Below are 17,170 nucleotides of genomic sequence, written 5' to 3'. Positions count from 1 at the left end.
CACAATAGTTTACATTGTTTGCTAAAAGATTACTTTTCAGAAAGGAGTCACAAGACGACTGACTTTTGTCTTATTTCTACTATATTATATACCTTTAGAAACTTAATTTATAGAAATCCAACATATAAGACATGGGTTTTTCTTCTTTTGCCTATAGCATACACTCAAAATAATATTTATAAACAGTGATTACATTTAAAGAAAAAAATCTGATATACTGGTTTCAGTTAATGAATAATGAAAAACTGCATTGCATTGATTATAGCATACGTAAATATGATTTAAGCAAAGATACATGGTTTTATATGCAATCTTGAAGACAATATGTAAAACCAAGGGTAAGAGATCTTATCCCAAACTTAATTGAATTTTTAATATTATTAATACAACAAAACATATTGGGAGAGGGTCACTTACCAAAGTATATAGAGTGGTGAGGAAAGAAACAAAAAGTTGCAATGACAGTTATTGGAACTATTTTACTCAGATTAGTAACACACCTCCAGATGAAGAGGATAAAAAATAATTTATAATATCTTTTAAACAGACAATGTCTTCTCGGTTTACTATCATATATGTAATCACTATATTATCATCAGAGAATTGAATGAACCTGATAAAGTCAAACAACTTACCATACCACAGAGAATTTTAATGATCTCATTCTCGAATTTCGGTTTAAATCACAGGGTGTATTTTTTTTGCATTGGAGCATACCATCGGATGTCAAAACTGGCCATGTAATGTCTAATTCAGTTTACTATTGAAATGTAGAATGGCACTACATTGACTGTACTATAGTCGAACACGGAAGTTCGAAAATAGTAATGTCGATGGCAAAAAAAAATCTAGGACTGTGTTTTAACATGGGTCGAGGTAGGGGGGATGTTTGTAGTTCTGAATAATGCTGAACACCTACCTCGACCCATGTTAAAACCATTCCTAGATTGTTTCTTTGACGTCGACATTACTATTTTCGAACTTCTGTGTTCGACTATAGTACAGTCGACATCGTGCCATTCGACATTTTAATAGTAAACCGTTTAATTCATACATTACTGCATGGATTTGATGGTTTGGCCAACAGTCAACTCAATTTTCACTTATTAGTGTCGACATTACTGTGTTTCACACAAGAGCATGTCGGCATTATAATAGTAAACCCTTCTTCTCTTAGATGGAAACTTTTTACTTGGAAATTCTTGCATAAATCTTTCATCATACCACATAACATTTAATTAATGTTTAAAAAGAAGTAAGTTTGTTGGAGATGTAAACAAGAGCTTTAAGCAGATTGACAACACACGTTCTTTGATTTTGTTGTACTTACACCTTATTGAAATAACATTAATTTTTTTACAGGCTCTATTTGATGACACTTTTGGTTTATCTAACTCATTAATTATTTTTAATACGTGTATTCCTCTTTGTGTTAAAAGAATGAAATACCCTATTTTATGGTCCATTTTATCACTTGTGAGGAAAGTTATAATCAAGAATTAGAAGAATGAAGCTACACCCTCTTTCAAAAAATTCACAAATATTGCAACTGTAGTATGTCATCTGGAAATTATCACTATTAAATCAACATCTACTAGAATCACCTCCTACTATAGTACTTGGACTAATTTCAAGGAACTGCTTGATAAACAATAACAGCTATACACATATCAATTGTAATGTATAGAATTTTTTGAGATTCTTCATTGTTAGTAGACATTCTTGTAAATAGTTGTTCTTGTTCATATTGTTCTTTTTTATGCTCACAAATTTCTAAATACAATTATTGTCATGATCAATTTATTTAGTTAAAATCTAATAAAAACATTTTTAATAAAATAAAGCATAGTACAGTATGTCCATTTTAATACATTTTTGTTCTTTATAATAGAAAAGATTCAACAGTGTGAAAGAGGGTATAACTGGTAAATTGTTTATTACTGAGAGAACTATACTGGAAATTAAAACTTGAATTAGACAGGATGCCAAGAACAAACAAGCATTTGTCTATCAGCAGCGCTTTGAAATATAATCATGCTCAAACATAATAATCAATATTCATATCAACAGTTTGCACTCCTTTCTTTTTCCATATATTTTTACTCTTTTAACAGAACATTTGTACTCTTTTACATTATAAAAATTAATATACCATTATTTCTTTCTCTTTACATACATTTCAGTGCCTTTCATTATGCATTTTATATTTCACATAACCTGCTATAGAAAATTTTTGCAAGAATAGCCTTCATAAATAATCTTTGATTTCATACAATCTTTGAAATCTTTTCTTTATTTCTTTGTAAAATACTTTTCTTTTTTGACTTTACCAACCTCTTTCTGCCAAGAATCTATTCCATACGAGTCATTTATTACATTTTCATGCCATATTTTCTGTTTTTGTACTCACAGTTCTGTAATTTTCTACTCTACCATCTTTTTATAGTACTAGTTTGCATGCACAGCACATATTCTCTTCCTTTACTTATCCTGACAAAATGCATGTCTCCAGACTTAATTTTAAGACTCGTTACCAAATATTTTTGATATCTTCATACATTGATTTTATTACAGTAAACATATGTATAACTTATAAACAAATAGGATTAATAAGACTCAGACTTCCATTGTCTACTGAATTATACATTGAACTCTTTTAAAAGGGTTTGATCTATTATTACAAATAAAAAAAAAAAAAAAAGAAAAGAAAAAGAAAAATTCCAAGAAGTTTCTTTTCTAGATACAAAGGAAATGTATATACCACTCATATATAGATTAATTTTTCCAATAACAATGACCCCTGGAGTCATAAACAAAGTTTCTGCAATTGCAGCTACCTGGCCACTGTTTACCTTTTGAGTGATGCAAGTCTAGGCTTATTAATGATTAATATAATGAAAAAGAAAGAGAAAACAGAAGCTAATTAATCCCCTTGTCAGTTCATTTTGCACATGGTGTAAAATACAGGTGGTAGATTAAACTTATATTGCATATTCTGCTTTGATGTCTTCACCACCATGGAGCTACCATGACCTGATGGTTGAAAGAGAGGTCTGACTCTCACAATACTGGTGGTGATCAGTTGGCATGGTCAGGGAATACAGTGTCTGTTTTTAGCACAAGACGTCTGCAAACTAGACCATCAACTTACACTATGGACATGGTTTCTATGCCTGTGAACACCACCAAAGACACACACACAAACACACATTACACATATTGGACAGATTGGAGCAGGCACATACAGTCAAGGCAGTTTGTCACCCCTTGTGGCCCAGACATTGATGTCTGCCATAAAGTCCATAGGGCATGCTGTAGACCACTTGAGTACAAGTAATGGTGCATACAGATGACATGGGTACTCCTTTTCCCTAGAACCAGCTGTGTCCATGAGTACAATCCAGCCTACATGCAGGGCCATTGTGAAGGCAGTCTAGCAATACCACAGCCTTTGCAGAGATGAGACTGGAGGGTATGTCCCATATGTGTGACCTCTTTGACTAAACTATTTATTTATTTATCCATTTATTTATTTATTTAATATATGGTAACTGGGTGTCTGAATTTGTCAACTGTCCCTTTTCAGTCATATCATAAACACATAAGAGCAAATAAAATAGAAGACAGATAGATAGTAAAGATAATACACAAGTGAGTGTGCAGTATTTACAATACCTCTGAATGCATAGTAATTGCAGTAGACGTCAACAACATGTATAATGCAAAATAAGTTGAATGCTGGGAATTTACGACAAATGTATAAAACATGTTGTTTACAAAATTTTATTTTATACATTTGGATTAGTAGATTTCAGAACTGTAATTTTTAGCTGTACACTGGCATCATATATTTTTCTGAGATGAGTTAATTTAATATTTACAGTATCAATAGTTGCATTTTTGTGGTTCATAAATTCTGTGGTGCTGTATAAGATATGTTATGCATGCAAGGCAAGTCTTCATGTGCTCACATGCCAAATAATTCACTGAGCCACTCCACCCCTACCCGATACTAAAGGTAGCCATCAAGGATGGGGCTCCACCTTTGCCCATTACTGACGGTAGCCATCATGGGTGGGGAAAGCAAAGGTCACAAGGCACACTGCACCATCACTTCCACAGTGACCCTGAGTGTGGGGGTGAATAATGGCAGAAGAGGGTGCTTCTCAGAGTATGGTACTTGCACTAGTGCCATGCCTGGATATAGACATCACTTACATTCATACAGCATATTTATATCCAGCCAAGGCCATGTTACTACCCAGGGACTTCCTGGAACATGTACCTCCTGTGGGTGGGGGCACAGCCTATGCCCCACAGCCTATGCCCCACAGCAGGATTGTGATAGCGAGGAAAAGAGTGAATTCAAACAGCAGTTGCAGAACCTACTTTATAAAGCAGGACAGCATGACTTGGTGTTGATAATGGGTGACTTGAATGCACATATCGGGATAAACAGAAAAGGGTATGAGGACTGCCTGTGTACACATGGGTGGGGCACAAGGAATAAAGAATAAGCCATTCTAGACTTATGTCTGACAAATAGCTTGATAGTAGCCAACACATGGTTCAGAAAGAGAGACAGTCACAAGATCACATACAAGAGCAGTCAACATGCAACTCAGGTAGACTTCCTCCTAGTAAGGAAAAGGCACTGGGGCAGAATCCATGATTCCAAAGTCAGCCTCAGTGAAACAGCCGGCCCACAGCATAAACCACTAGTTGCCACAATCAGCTGCAAGCAGTGGTCAGAAAAGGCTCTAATGTCAACAGAGACCAGGCTGAAGACATGGAAGTTGACTGGAGAGAAAGTACAACAGTTCCAGGAATTATTCAGGGCTCTAGCACCCCAAGAAGAGGAGGAAATAGATGGAGATGAAGAAGAATGGCTGCACCTAAAAATAGCATGTGTTAGGACTACAGAAAAGATATGTGGCCAAGCCAGGTATGGAAATAAAGTACATAAGGAAAGCTGATGGTGGAATGTAGAAGTCCAGGAAATCATCAAAAGAAAAAGGGAGTGTAGGAAGAAGTGGGAGACAGAAAAGACTTACCAGGCTAGGAAGGACTACTGGTTGTCTAACAAAAAAGCTAAGAAAGAAGTTGCAATAGCAAAGAATAGAACATCGGAGGCACTGTACCAACCTCTGAAAGTGACTCAGTAAGGGGCTCAAAGAAACTATATTAGGTTGCAAGGCAAAGACAGAAAGATAAAGAAGATAGTCAAACACCTTTCATAAGGGATGCCATCAACAACCTGCTTATCAGCCCAGAGGACATGTAATGCAGATGGAAGGAGTATTTCCAGCAGCTTTTGAATGAAGAAAATCATACAGAAGTTTCACTTCCCCAGACACAGCCCACGATGAGAGAAGAAGAAGAGCCCACCCTAGAAGATGTAAGAACAGCACTAAGGAAGATGAAGTCAGGGAAAGCAGCAGGCTCAGATGAGGTCACAGCAGATATGATAAAGATGCTGGGTGAGATAGGGGAGAAATGGCTCCTGAGGGTATAACAGCAGTGTGGAGAGAAAGGCATATCCCAGATGACTGGAGAATAAGCATACTCATGCCAGTGTACAAGAACAAAGGGGACATCCACAACTGTGGGCAGTACAGAGGCATCAAACACCTATCACATTGCATGAAAGTTCTGGAAAGGGTGATTGATAAATGGATATGCAGAGTAGTAGAATGTAAGATAGGAGATGAGCAGTTTGGATTCAGAACAGGATGCAGCACAATTGACCCAATGTTTGCATTGAGACAGACACTTCAGAAGAAGCTAGAGATGAGGAGATAGTCCAACTGGGCATTCCTAGACTTGGAAAAAACATATAACAAGGTCCCAAGAAAGCTGATCTGGGCGGTACTGCGGTTGTTTGAAGTCCCAGAAACATTGGTAGAATTAATGCAGGCTATGTACAAGGACCCAATGACTCAAGTATGAACAGTGTTCAGCCGCACAGAGGGGTCCACAGTGGGTGTGGGCATACATCAGGGTTCAGTTCTGAGCCCACTGCTGTTCATACTGGTGATGGACTACATTAGCAAACAGGTTGGAGGGGATGGATCAACAAAGCTGCTGTATGCAGACGATGTGTCAGCACAGGCAGACTCTGACCTAGAAATTCAGCAAAGGATAGGAGAATGGAATGCAAATCTGAAGGCACATGGGATGAAACTAAGCATAGGTAAGATGGTGGTAATGGCAGCAAATTGGGTAAATCAGAAGAAGCTGAGAATAGAGACAGAAGGGAAGGTAGTGGAACAGGTAAACAGCTTCAAGTATCTGGGAGGAGTAGTTGAGGAGAAAGGTAGTCTGAATGAAGAGGTCAAAGCTAGAATCAATGGGGCTGCAGCCACCTGGCATAGAGTATCAGGTGTAGTCTATGACAGAAGAATGCCAAAGAAGCTGAAAAGTAAGGTGTACAAGACAGTGGTGTGACCAGTACTACTGTATGGTACAGAAATCTGGGCAGTAAAGGCAGAACAGCTGAAGAAGCTAGTGGTGATGGAAATGAAGTGCCTGAGAAAGGTGGTAGGATGCACAGTGTGGGACAGACGAAGAAATGAGGACATAAGAGCAGAAGCCAAAGAAGCTCCAATTGCAGAAAAGATCAAAGCGAACGGATTATGGTGGTTTGGGCATGTGTAGAAAAGCAGAAGACAATCTGGTGAGGAAGATTTGGGACAGCCAGGAAAAAGGTAAGAGGAAGCGAGAACATCCAGCAAAGAGGTGGATGGATTGTGTGAAAGATCTGTGCCAGTCAAGCATGAGTGTTGAAGAAGGCAGAAGTGTGGCACTGAATCAAGAAAGTTGGCAACAGTTAACACAATACCCCGACACCATGTAGAAAAATGGGGAAAAGGGGTTTGATGATGATGATATATAAGCAAATCAGTATTCATATAGATGCATATGGACCAATAAGCTGCCAACAAAATAGGTTGTGTAATGCATTTAGCTCCATGACTGCACTCTGTACAGTCACAAATAAGATCTATAGTAACATGAATGATGTCCATCTCACATGTGAAACATTCATAGACATGACTAGATGATTTGAAACTGTCTGCCATCTTCTTCTTTTATCTGCATTCTGGGTGTTATACATCACTTGACATGATGAGGAAGACTTTCCCATCCCTGTAGTAAGCATTTGGAGTAACCACCGACTGCAGAGGCACACAAACAAACCTGATTGCTCCCTAAATGATGATCCTCTACAGATGAGACTTTCTCTTGCAGATATGGGAGACATCTATCATGAGGTAAAAAATTGACTCAAGTCCCTTTGGATGAGGATTGATGGCCTTCAAGTGTGGATGCAGAAACAGCATAGAACAAATGTTGAGGGTACAGGAAATTGTTGTAGTGTTGCGTCTAATGTGCATTTTCTGTGTTTCAGGGAAAGACATGAACATATCTTTGGGTTGCCAAACTGGGGTAGTTGTACACATTTGAAGTTAGGAGTCAGAAGGTATGGATTAAGGAGAGATCGTGGTCTTCAAACTCACCTGGAAAGCATATGCAAGGGTGCATAAAGGAGTGCACATCTCTTAGGACAACTTCTGAATCAGAAGAAGCAATGTAGGTTCTGTCATGGACATGGAAATGTAGATCCAGTCTTTGTCCTTACATAAAGACTTAAAGGGTCATGGGAGTTTAACAACATGGTTTAACTGGGTTTTCAGGACTTGAAAAGGTCATCTGTCTAAGCAACTCTTTTTAGTATAATTTGCATTGTTCTTACCAGTCATGTGAGGAATAGAACAGCAAGAACAACAAACTGAATAACCCAACTCCAATGGACTTGATTCCAATATCCTTGCTATTAAAACAGTCACATGAAATTTTATATGACTTTATTAGCAAAAAACAACAAACAAGAGTTAAGCGTTTTCTTTCCTTAACATCACAAATGGAAATTCCTCAGAACTACTCCACCCTTTCAACAGATTCACTTAAATAATCAAAAGAATGGATATGCTTAAATGTGAGAAACGTAAGCAATGTCCCTGTATAAAACTGATTGGGAATTTTGAAATGAATGGTGTCAGTTATAATATCAATGGACATTTTACATGTGATTCAAAGCAGATGGTGTATTTAGCTATGTGCGAGTTGTGCACAGCCTTTTATGTGGGTAAGATTTTACAAAAACTGAAGGACAGAATATACAAACACCTGCTTGATATAAAGAACATTAATTTAATTAGTGCCCTTTACAAACACAAACAGAATAATATAGGACATTAATTTGTGTTTGTGATGATAGAGCAGATAAATCAGGATACCAGGGTATTTTTCATGAAGGACCTTTTAAAAAAAAAGTGAATTAAAAGTGGTAATTAAGTTTAAATGCATTAAGTGCCCCAGGGTTGAATGAACCCTGCTCTATTAATTCAGGTTTAAAACTAAAGCATTATTTTGCTTGGCAATTTTTTTCAGACGCTCCTATTATTATGTAATTGTTACACAAAGAACGCATGGTAAGGATAGCAAAAAGGTGGAGTATACTGTACATTTATATTTATATATATATATATATATATATATATATACACACACACACACACACACACACACACACACACACACACACACACACACACATGGGTGTACTTTAAGCTCTCGAAAGCAATAAAACCCGAATCCGAATCGCGCGACATGGAAAGGGTGAACCGCAAATACGAACAAATGAAACCGCGAAAGGGGAAATATCGAACTCGCATAGTTGGCCCATCTGCAGTATAGCTCTGTAAGGTAAGTGTGCGATAGTTACAGACCTTGGGGTTAGGGAGGGGTTAAGGTAAGTGCATAGGTAGGTAGTGTATGTAAGGTTTTGTGTAGGTAATGTATGTAAGGTTTAGTGTAGAGTTTTGTTAAGTGTGTGTGTGTGTGTGTGTGTGTGTGTGTGTGTGTGTGTGTGTGTGTGTGTGTGTGTGTGTGTGTGTGTGTAATATTTAGTTTGTTTGGGTATAGCTCCGTAGGGGAAGTGTGCGGTAGTTACGGACCTTAGGGTTAGGGAGGGGTTAAGGATAGTGCATAGACAGTTGTGTATGTGGGGTTAGTGTAGGGTTAGCAGTAGGATTTTGGTACTTTAATTTAGGGTTAGAAGTAGGGATTTGGTTAGAGTATGTATGTGTTTTTTTAATTGTGTTTGGGTAGGTAGTGTGTTGCAGGTGGTGGGTTGGCCAACTATGACGGTTCGAGGTTTACATTTTCGCACTTTAGTACGTTCAACGTATCCGCGCTTCGCTCTTTATGTGTCGCACGATTTGGATTCGGTTGTTTCGAGGGTACAAAGTAGACTCTCTCTCTCTCTCTCTCTCTATATATATATATATATATATATATATATATATATATATATACACCCATATACATTTTTTCTGATTCATATATATTTTATCTGTGTTTATTCTAATTTTATATTTATTCTGATTCTTGTAAGTCAGTTTGTTTTTTTGATCAAGTCATTTTAATGGATAAGATATAATGTTTTAGCTATGGAGATTTTACTAGTATTTTATTCACAATTCTTTTATATTTTTTCATTTTTTTACATTGAGTAAAGTCTGTTTTAGTCAATTTTATACTGTTATGTAAGCTGGATTGTTAGGTATCAGCTGAATATTATTAATTATTAATTATTTATTATTGTAAAGTGGTGGGTAACTAACATCATGTGGTTTCTGATTATTTAAGTGAATCTTTTGAGAGGGTGGATTAGTTCTAAGGAATTTCCATTTGTGATGTTAAGGAAAGAAAGCGCTCAACTCTTGTTTTTTGCTAATAAAGTGGTATAAAATTCAGTGTGACTATTTTTAATAGCAAGTACATTGGAATCAAGTCCCTTGGATTACAGGAGTGTATGTGGAGAATATAGTTCTGATCCCCTGGGAGGGTTCTGCATGTTTAAGAGATTTAATCCACTTTCAGTGGCATAGTGATTGACCAGGTGGCACACTCCCTTTTGAGGCTGAAAAATAAAATGTATGTCATTTGCATTCCCACACAAGCTATGTGTATTCATGTTTCTTCTCAAAACATTCTTTATAATTTTTCCCTATCATTTGGACATCATGTTTTCATTGTAATCTTCAACACTTTCTGTCTGGCTCAAATAATTGCCAAAGGCATCTCCTATAGATCGAAAGAAGTCTTAATTCTGCTCTACTCACCTGTTATGAGCCACTTTGTTCAATATAATGCCCCTTTTGGCATTCTATTGTAAAAACATATCTCTCAGCTCGAGAGACATCAGAGAATCCTAACAAGAGATGAATGTTCCTGAAAGCACTGGTCATTCAGGCAGACCAGCAGCCCTCCTCTCTGTACTCAGTCTTTTATAGGCATTATAATCTGGTCTACCTTTGCAAGTCTTGAAGGTCCTATACCACCCTGACCTTCTCTATCTCTGCAGGAAAACATTTCAGCAATTTCCAAGTTAAAGGACCTAACATTCACCAACAGATAAAGAAAGATACAGCATGATAAATTCATATTCCTCCATATCCCCAACAGAGTAGGAGCCTTGACATCTTCAAAGTAAACCTAGATAATGAGAGGACAGCCCCAAATTCATGCTGATGTATCTTTTTTTTTAAATATGATTAATCTGTTGGGCCTATGTCATGTCCCATTGACTAATTGGTCAGTACATACCTATGAATCCTTAAGTGCATGGCATTTATGGTCCAGGGATGCACTGTGCTATTTGGTCCATGAAATTGCAGAATGAGAAATACATCTGCATTCTCAGCATAAATTGGAATACATCTGAGGTAAGCATACGACTTCACCATTTTGTGTACTGCCCTAAAGATGTTGAGTTTTATAGACAAAATATCAATCTGCAGCCAATGTTTAGATGGAATCCAGAATATAGATGAAAGGTTGCATCTTTGTTATTTGCAGATGATATGTCATGTCACTGTAATCTCCAGCATGCATTAGAGTGATTGCCTGTTCTGTGTGATGTGGTTCAAATAAAATTCAATGCCTCCAAATCAGATGTCAAGAGAAACTGCATGGGTGTATCTGGGGATGATGAAAGATCAAAAATAGTTTCTCAAGCACTGCTGCAGTATGAGTTTTAAACCCTTTTTTCTGAACAGACTGCAAATTTTCATCTAGATTACAACAAAGATCTCGCTAAGGCTCACCCATTTGAATAGGCGGTTACCAGTGGGGCTGGCTACTCCCAAGAAGAATCTCATCTACCTATTGGCTTGCAGGGGAAATGGCAGCAAAGCCAAAAAGAAGAACATTAGGAGGAAGCAGGAGGCAAGACATTGATCTCTGTAACCTACTGACTTTATTAATCTCCCTTAATTCCCTGTTACAGGAGGTGAAATTAGATTTACAACAGCTCAAAACTGCTCTGAAGGAATTAAGGTTGAAGTTACCACTATTCATCAGCAAGTGGACATCCAGTATCAAGAATTAATAGAACGATGTACTCTCTTAAAATGTGAAAACTGATCATATACAAACATCCTAAGAATCATAGGACTGCCTGAAGGAAGAAAAGAAATCAACCCTGTAGACTTTATCCAGCATGAACAGCCCTTGATAGTGGAAAGAGCACACCAGGTAAATACCAGATAGCTCAACAATCTGCAACTATATTTTACCCTTAAGCTGCTTAATTACTTGGACAAGAAAGAGGTGTTTGTACAGCAAGAGGTATAGATCCAAAATATTATATCAGAGGAGTCAGTGTTAGAATTGCCTCAGACTGTAGTGCATTTCCCTTTAACAAGCACAAGGCCTTTGTTCCCACACTAAGACAGATCAAAGACTTGGGTATGCAATCCAGCTGAACTTTTCTGTACTTGTATATGTTTGGAAAGGAGTACTGATCCTAAACTTTGACTATCCATCTGAGGCTAAATTTACTTAGGAACAGAAACGGTCATAAACGGTCTTCAGACCAATTTGTCAGCACAGAATACAAGCCTGACTTAAAACAGAACATAATACAGTCCCCTGATCATGGATGGAAATCTCTGGAGAAAAATAAAACCATACACCACAATTCTAAGCTGGGGTGTAGTCAGATCATCCTGGACCATGCAGCATTGTCACAGCACCAATCTGCATACAATCTCTAGCAAGGGCCATGCAGCATTGTCCCAACACCAATCTGCAAACAATCTCCAGCAAGAACCATGCAGCATTATCACAGCACCAATCGGCATACAATCTCCAGCAAGGACCATGCAGCATTGTCACAACACCAAAAACCACAAATTCACCAGTAGGACTAGTAGACACAAGTTTATTTTTCAGGTTAAGCACTTTCATCAAAATAAAATTTACTTCCTCAGAACAATATACAAACAATCATGTGGATTTAAATATATTACACTGTCACAGGATAGGTGAGGAATACCACCAGTCAAACAAAAGATCTCTTGAATAAATGAATACACTTTAAACAAGCGGGAACTGATGTGGCAGCTTCGTTTGGCAGCTAATCTGTGTCCAGGATTAAATGATTTTATATCTATCTTGCCTACTTTAAAAGAAAGAGCAGAAAGGGTTTAATTTTAACATAATTTCTTTACAAAAATGTATTTTATTGTATTTTTAGTGTTTATAGTGTATGCCTTTAAGGTATTAATTTATTCAAGAGCTCTTTTATTGTGGTTTTTAGTTTTTATTTTCACTAGTTTGCTACAATCATTTGGTTTCATTGTCACAACACCAATCGGCATACATTCTCCAGCAAGGACCATGTAGCATTTTTACAACACCAATCTCCATACAGTCTCCAGCAAGGACCATGCAGCATTGTCACAACACCAATCTCCATACAATCTCCAGCAAGGACCATGAAGTATTGTCACAACACCAATCGGCATACAGTCTCCAGAAAGGACCATGAAGTATTGTCACACCAGTCTCCATACAATCTCCAGCAAGGACCATGAAGTATTGTCACAACACCAATCTCCATACAATCTCCAGCAAGGACCATGAAGTATTGTCACAACACCAATCTCCATACAATCTCCAGCAAGAACCATGCAGCATTGTCACAACACCAATCGGCATACAATCTCCAGCAAGAACCATGCAGCATTGTCACAACACCAATGGGCATACAATCGCCAGCAAGAACCATGCAGCATTCTCACAACACCAATCTCCATACAGTCTCCAGCAAGGACCATGCAGCATTGTCACAACACCAGTCTGCATACAGTCTCCAGCAAGGACCATGCAGCATTGTCACAACACCAATCGGCATACAATCTCCAGCAAGGACCATGTAGCATTTTCACAACACAAATCTCCATACAGTCTCCAGCAAGGACCATGCAGCATTGTCACAACACCAATCTCCATACAATCTCAAGCAAAGACCATGAAGTACTGTCACAACACCAATCTGCATACAGTCTCCAGAAAGGACCATGCAGCATTCCACAACACCAATCTCCATACAATCTCCAGCAAGGACCATGAAGTATTGTCACAACACCAATCGGCATACAATCTCCAGCAAGGACCACGCAGCATTCTCACAACACCAATCTCCATACAGTCTCCAGCAAGGACCATGCAGCATTGTCACAACACCAGTCTGCATACAGTCTCCAGCAAGGACCATGCAGCATTGTCACAACACCAATCTCCATACAATCTCCAGCAAGGACCATGAAATATTGTCACAACACCAATTGGCATACAATCTCCAGCAAGGACCATGAAGTATTGTCACAACACCAATCTGCATACAGTCTCCAGCAACACACTTGATTCCTTCCTGTAGCTGATCTCTCTGAAGATGAGCATGCTGAAACCATATAAATCATTGGGTGACAGCCCACCCTAAAGGAGCTCAAGCAGATGGAGAAAGAGCAAGACAAGGCAGTTATGGTATGAGTAGTAGTATCTGTCACAGTGGCTCATTGCAAACTTAACTGTTCTCTAAGAAAAGCTAGTGTTGCCTTCCAATATCATTGAATGACTCAACTCTCTTTTCCAGATACATGGATCTGTTGGGAGTTGAAGAGAAGCTTGTAAGGGCCCTAACAGCAGACTGTTGCTCTTCATCCATTTTTGCAGCCTTTACTAATAGGACCTTTGTCTTTCTTGAACATCTCACAGTTGCATGGGTTCTTTCCATTGCCTTGGTATTTTACAAATACAGTACACAACCATATAATTTCATACTTAAACAGTATAATGTCTTTAGTTTAAGGATATTGAATGTTCTGAATGGGGCTGGTGGGAACAGTCTAAGGTTTCTGTTTATTGTGCTTTTGTTACTAGGAATGGGACAGGGATAGACATATGTTGCTGATGTGTGGCCAACTGGCAGTTTATTTTAACATAGGGTAGGATCGATGACCGCATTTGAAACAGATCACTGCTGGCAGAGGTAGAGAGGGGTGAAGAAGCATGTCTAAAAAAATATATTCAAATTCCAGCTCTTAGGAAACTGCCAGTGCTTTCATAAATACCATGCATAAACATCAGCTATTAACATTTTAAGGAAAAATATCAGGAAGAGAGCAACTTTACTTATATATGAACTACATGATTATGTTATCCCCCATTGTCACATAAGTAATGGGGGGTCCCAATCAGTCCACAAGTGAAGTTCACAAGGGAATACAGATATATAACAAGCAATATCAGTAATGGTAATTGTCATTTTCGTGTATGGGACACGAGAAAGAGTCTTTGTGGGTCCTGTTCAAGCAGCTTTATTTTATACAAACACATCACTATAAAGACTTATTGACTCTAACTTAGATAACTAATATACAAATTGAAAACTATGATTATGCATGCTCTCTCTCTGGCTGCTTCTTCAAAATGGCACTTAGGGATTGCACGTGTCTAGAATTTCTACATGCACATACAGCCTTACATGCTTAAAGACACAGCACACCATACTTGTACCATGCACATACAGCCTTACATGCTTAAAGACATAGCACACACGTACTTGTACCATGCACATAAAGCCTTACATACTTAAAGACATAACACACACATACTTGTACCATGCACATACAGCCTTACATGCTTAAAGACATAGCACACACGTACTTGTACCATGCACATAGAGCCTTACATACTTAAAGACATAACACACACATACTTGTACCATGCACATACAGCCTTACATGCTTAAAGACATAGCATATACACGTACTTGTACCATGCACATACAGCCTTACATGCTTAAAGACATAGCACACATGTACTTGTACCATGCACATACAGCCTTACATGCTTAAAGACATAGCATATACACATACTTGTACTATGATCTACATCCCCCCTCTTTGAGAAATGAATCGTGTAATTGTTATGATACTATTCAGCATGAAAAATTACAGGAAATCTTTAGTCATGCACTATACAATATTAAATATACACGTATGTACAATCAAGTCCAAGTTGCTGCGTATTTCACACAAAGTTTAGATACCTATCCATAACATGTGACATAGAATTGGGAATTAGATTCAGCATCTGGAACAGTTTCTGCATGATGATTGACCTGTGAAATGTTTGAATTAGTTATTGGAATGGAATCAGAATTTTGAACACATTCTGGTTTGGAAACAGTGTCTGATTCACTCTTAGGTTTATGGTTTTCATCAAAGAAACAATGTGATTGCAATGATGATGATGATCATGATTCTGGTACAGGAAGAAGATGTCTGTGATTCCTCCTATGACCACACCTTCGAAGTTTACCAAGTAGGATCTCCGCTCAGCACAGAAGCCTGTAATCTGTCCTATTCAATCAAAACCTTGTGTTATCTGAATTCGTACTGTTTCTCCTTCTCTCAACGGATGAAGTAATCTGCTTGATCTGTCAAAACTAGTTTTCTGGATATTATGCTTCTTAAACAACTGAGCCTTGATGCTTTTATTGTTCTTAGAGTTAGGCTGCAACAAACATGAAGAAATATGTAGTATAGTTCTAGTTTGCCTGGGAAACAGTCTTTGAGCAGGTGAGCCAAAAATATCATCACGGGGTATGTTTCTGAGATTAAGTAAATGAAAGAAAGCATTGGTATTTTCACACTTTGACCTGTCAAGCAATTGCTTTGCAGTCTGCACTACATGTTCAGCTAGACCATTGGACTGCGGATATTCAGGACTACTAGTGACATGCACAAAGAACCATTCTTCTGCAAATTTCTGAAACAACTGGCTAATGAATTGAGTACCATTGTCAGAAAAAAGTTTGTGTAGACTACCATGTACTGAGAAATGACATTTCAACTTAATAATAACAGCAGTAGATGTTAGATTAGGTAGTAGATCAATCTCAAACCAATTTGAATAAGAGTCTACCAAAACTAAGTAGTGTTGATTGTTCCACTCAGAGATATCAGTTGCTACAGTAGACCAAGGTAGTTCATGAACTGGACTTAGCTGAAGTGGTTCTCTTTGCAAATGCAATCTGGTACTATTGCATACTGAACATGAATAAATAACTCTATCAATGTCTCTTGATAATAAAGGTCAAAATAATAATTATCTTGCTCTTCTCTTAGTGGATGTGGACCCTGGGTGACCACAATGCAAAATATGTATATATTCTTGTTGTAAGGAAGCAGGAACAACAATTTTAGGACCTTTGAAAACAATGCCATTTTCCATCAACAATTCATCTCTGTAAGGAAAATACGTTTGCACTTCAGGTGATGTACTTGATTGTTTTGATTGCCATTCGACATTAATATAGTGACTGAGCTTCTGTAAAATTGGATCATACTGAGTGTGATCGCTTAACTCACTGAGTTTAGTGGTGGAAAAATTATGCACTGGCATCACATCAAAGTCAAAAGTCTTTGCATTAAGCTGTTCTGTTGTATTTCTAGGCAATTTTGATAAGGTATCAGCCACATAGAGCAATTTGCCTTTAGTGTAGACCATTCTGAAGTTGTACTTTTGCAATCTGAGCATCGTTCTTTGTAATCTCGCTGGAGCAAAATGCATAGGCTTCTTTAGAATAGTAACTAGAGATTGATGGCCATTTTCAATCTGAATAGCTCGACTGTAAATATAATCAAGAAACTTGGAACATGTAAATACTATTGCCAAAAGCTCCTTCTCAATTTGAGCATACTGCATCTCAGTTTGGGTAAGTGTTCTAGATGCACAGGCTACTGGTCTG

The sequence above is a fragment of the Protopterus annectens genome, chromosome 15.part0, assembly GCF_019279795.1.
Source record: "Protopterus annectens isolate FY-2018-M chromosome 15.part0, PAN1.0, whole genome shotgun sequence".
Lineage (NCBI taxonomy): Eukaryota > Metazoa > Chordata > Ceratodontiformes > Protopteridae > Protopterus > Protopterus annectens.
This window is presented reverse-complemented; position numbering follows the sequence as displayed.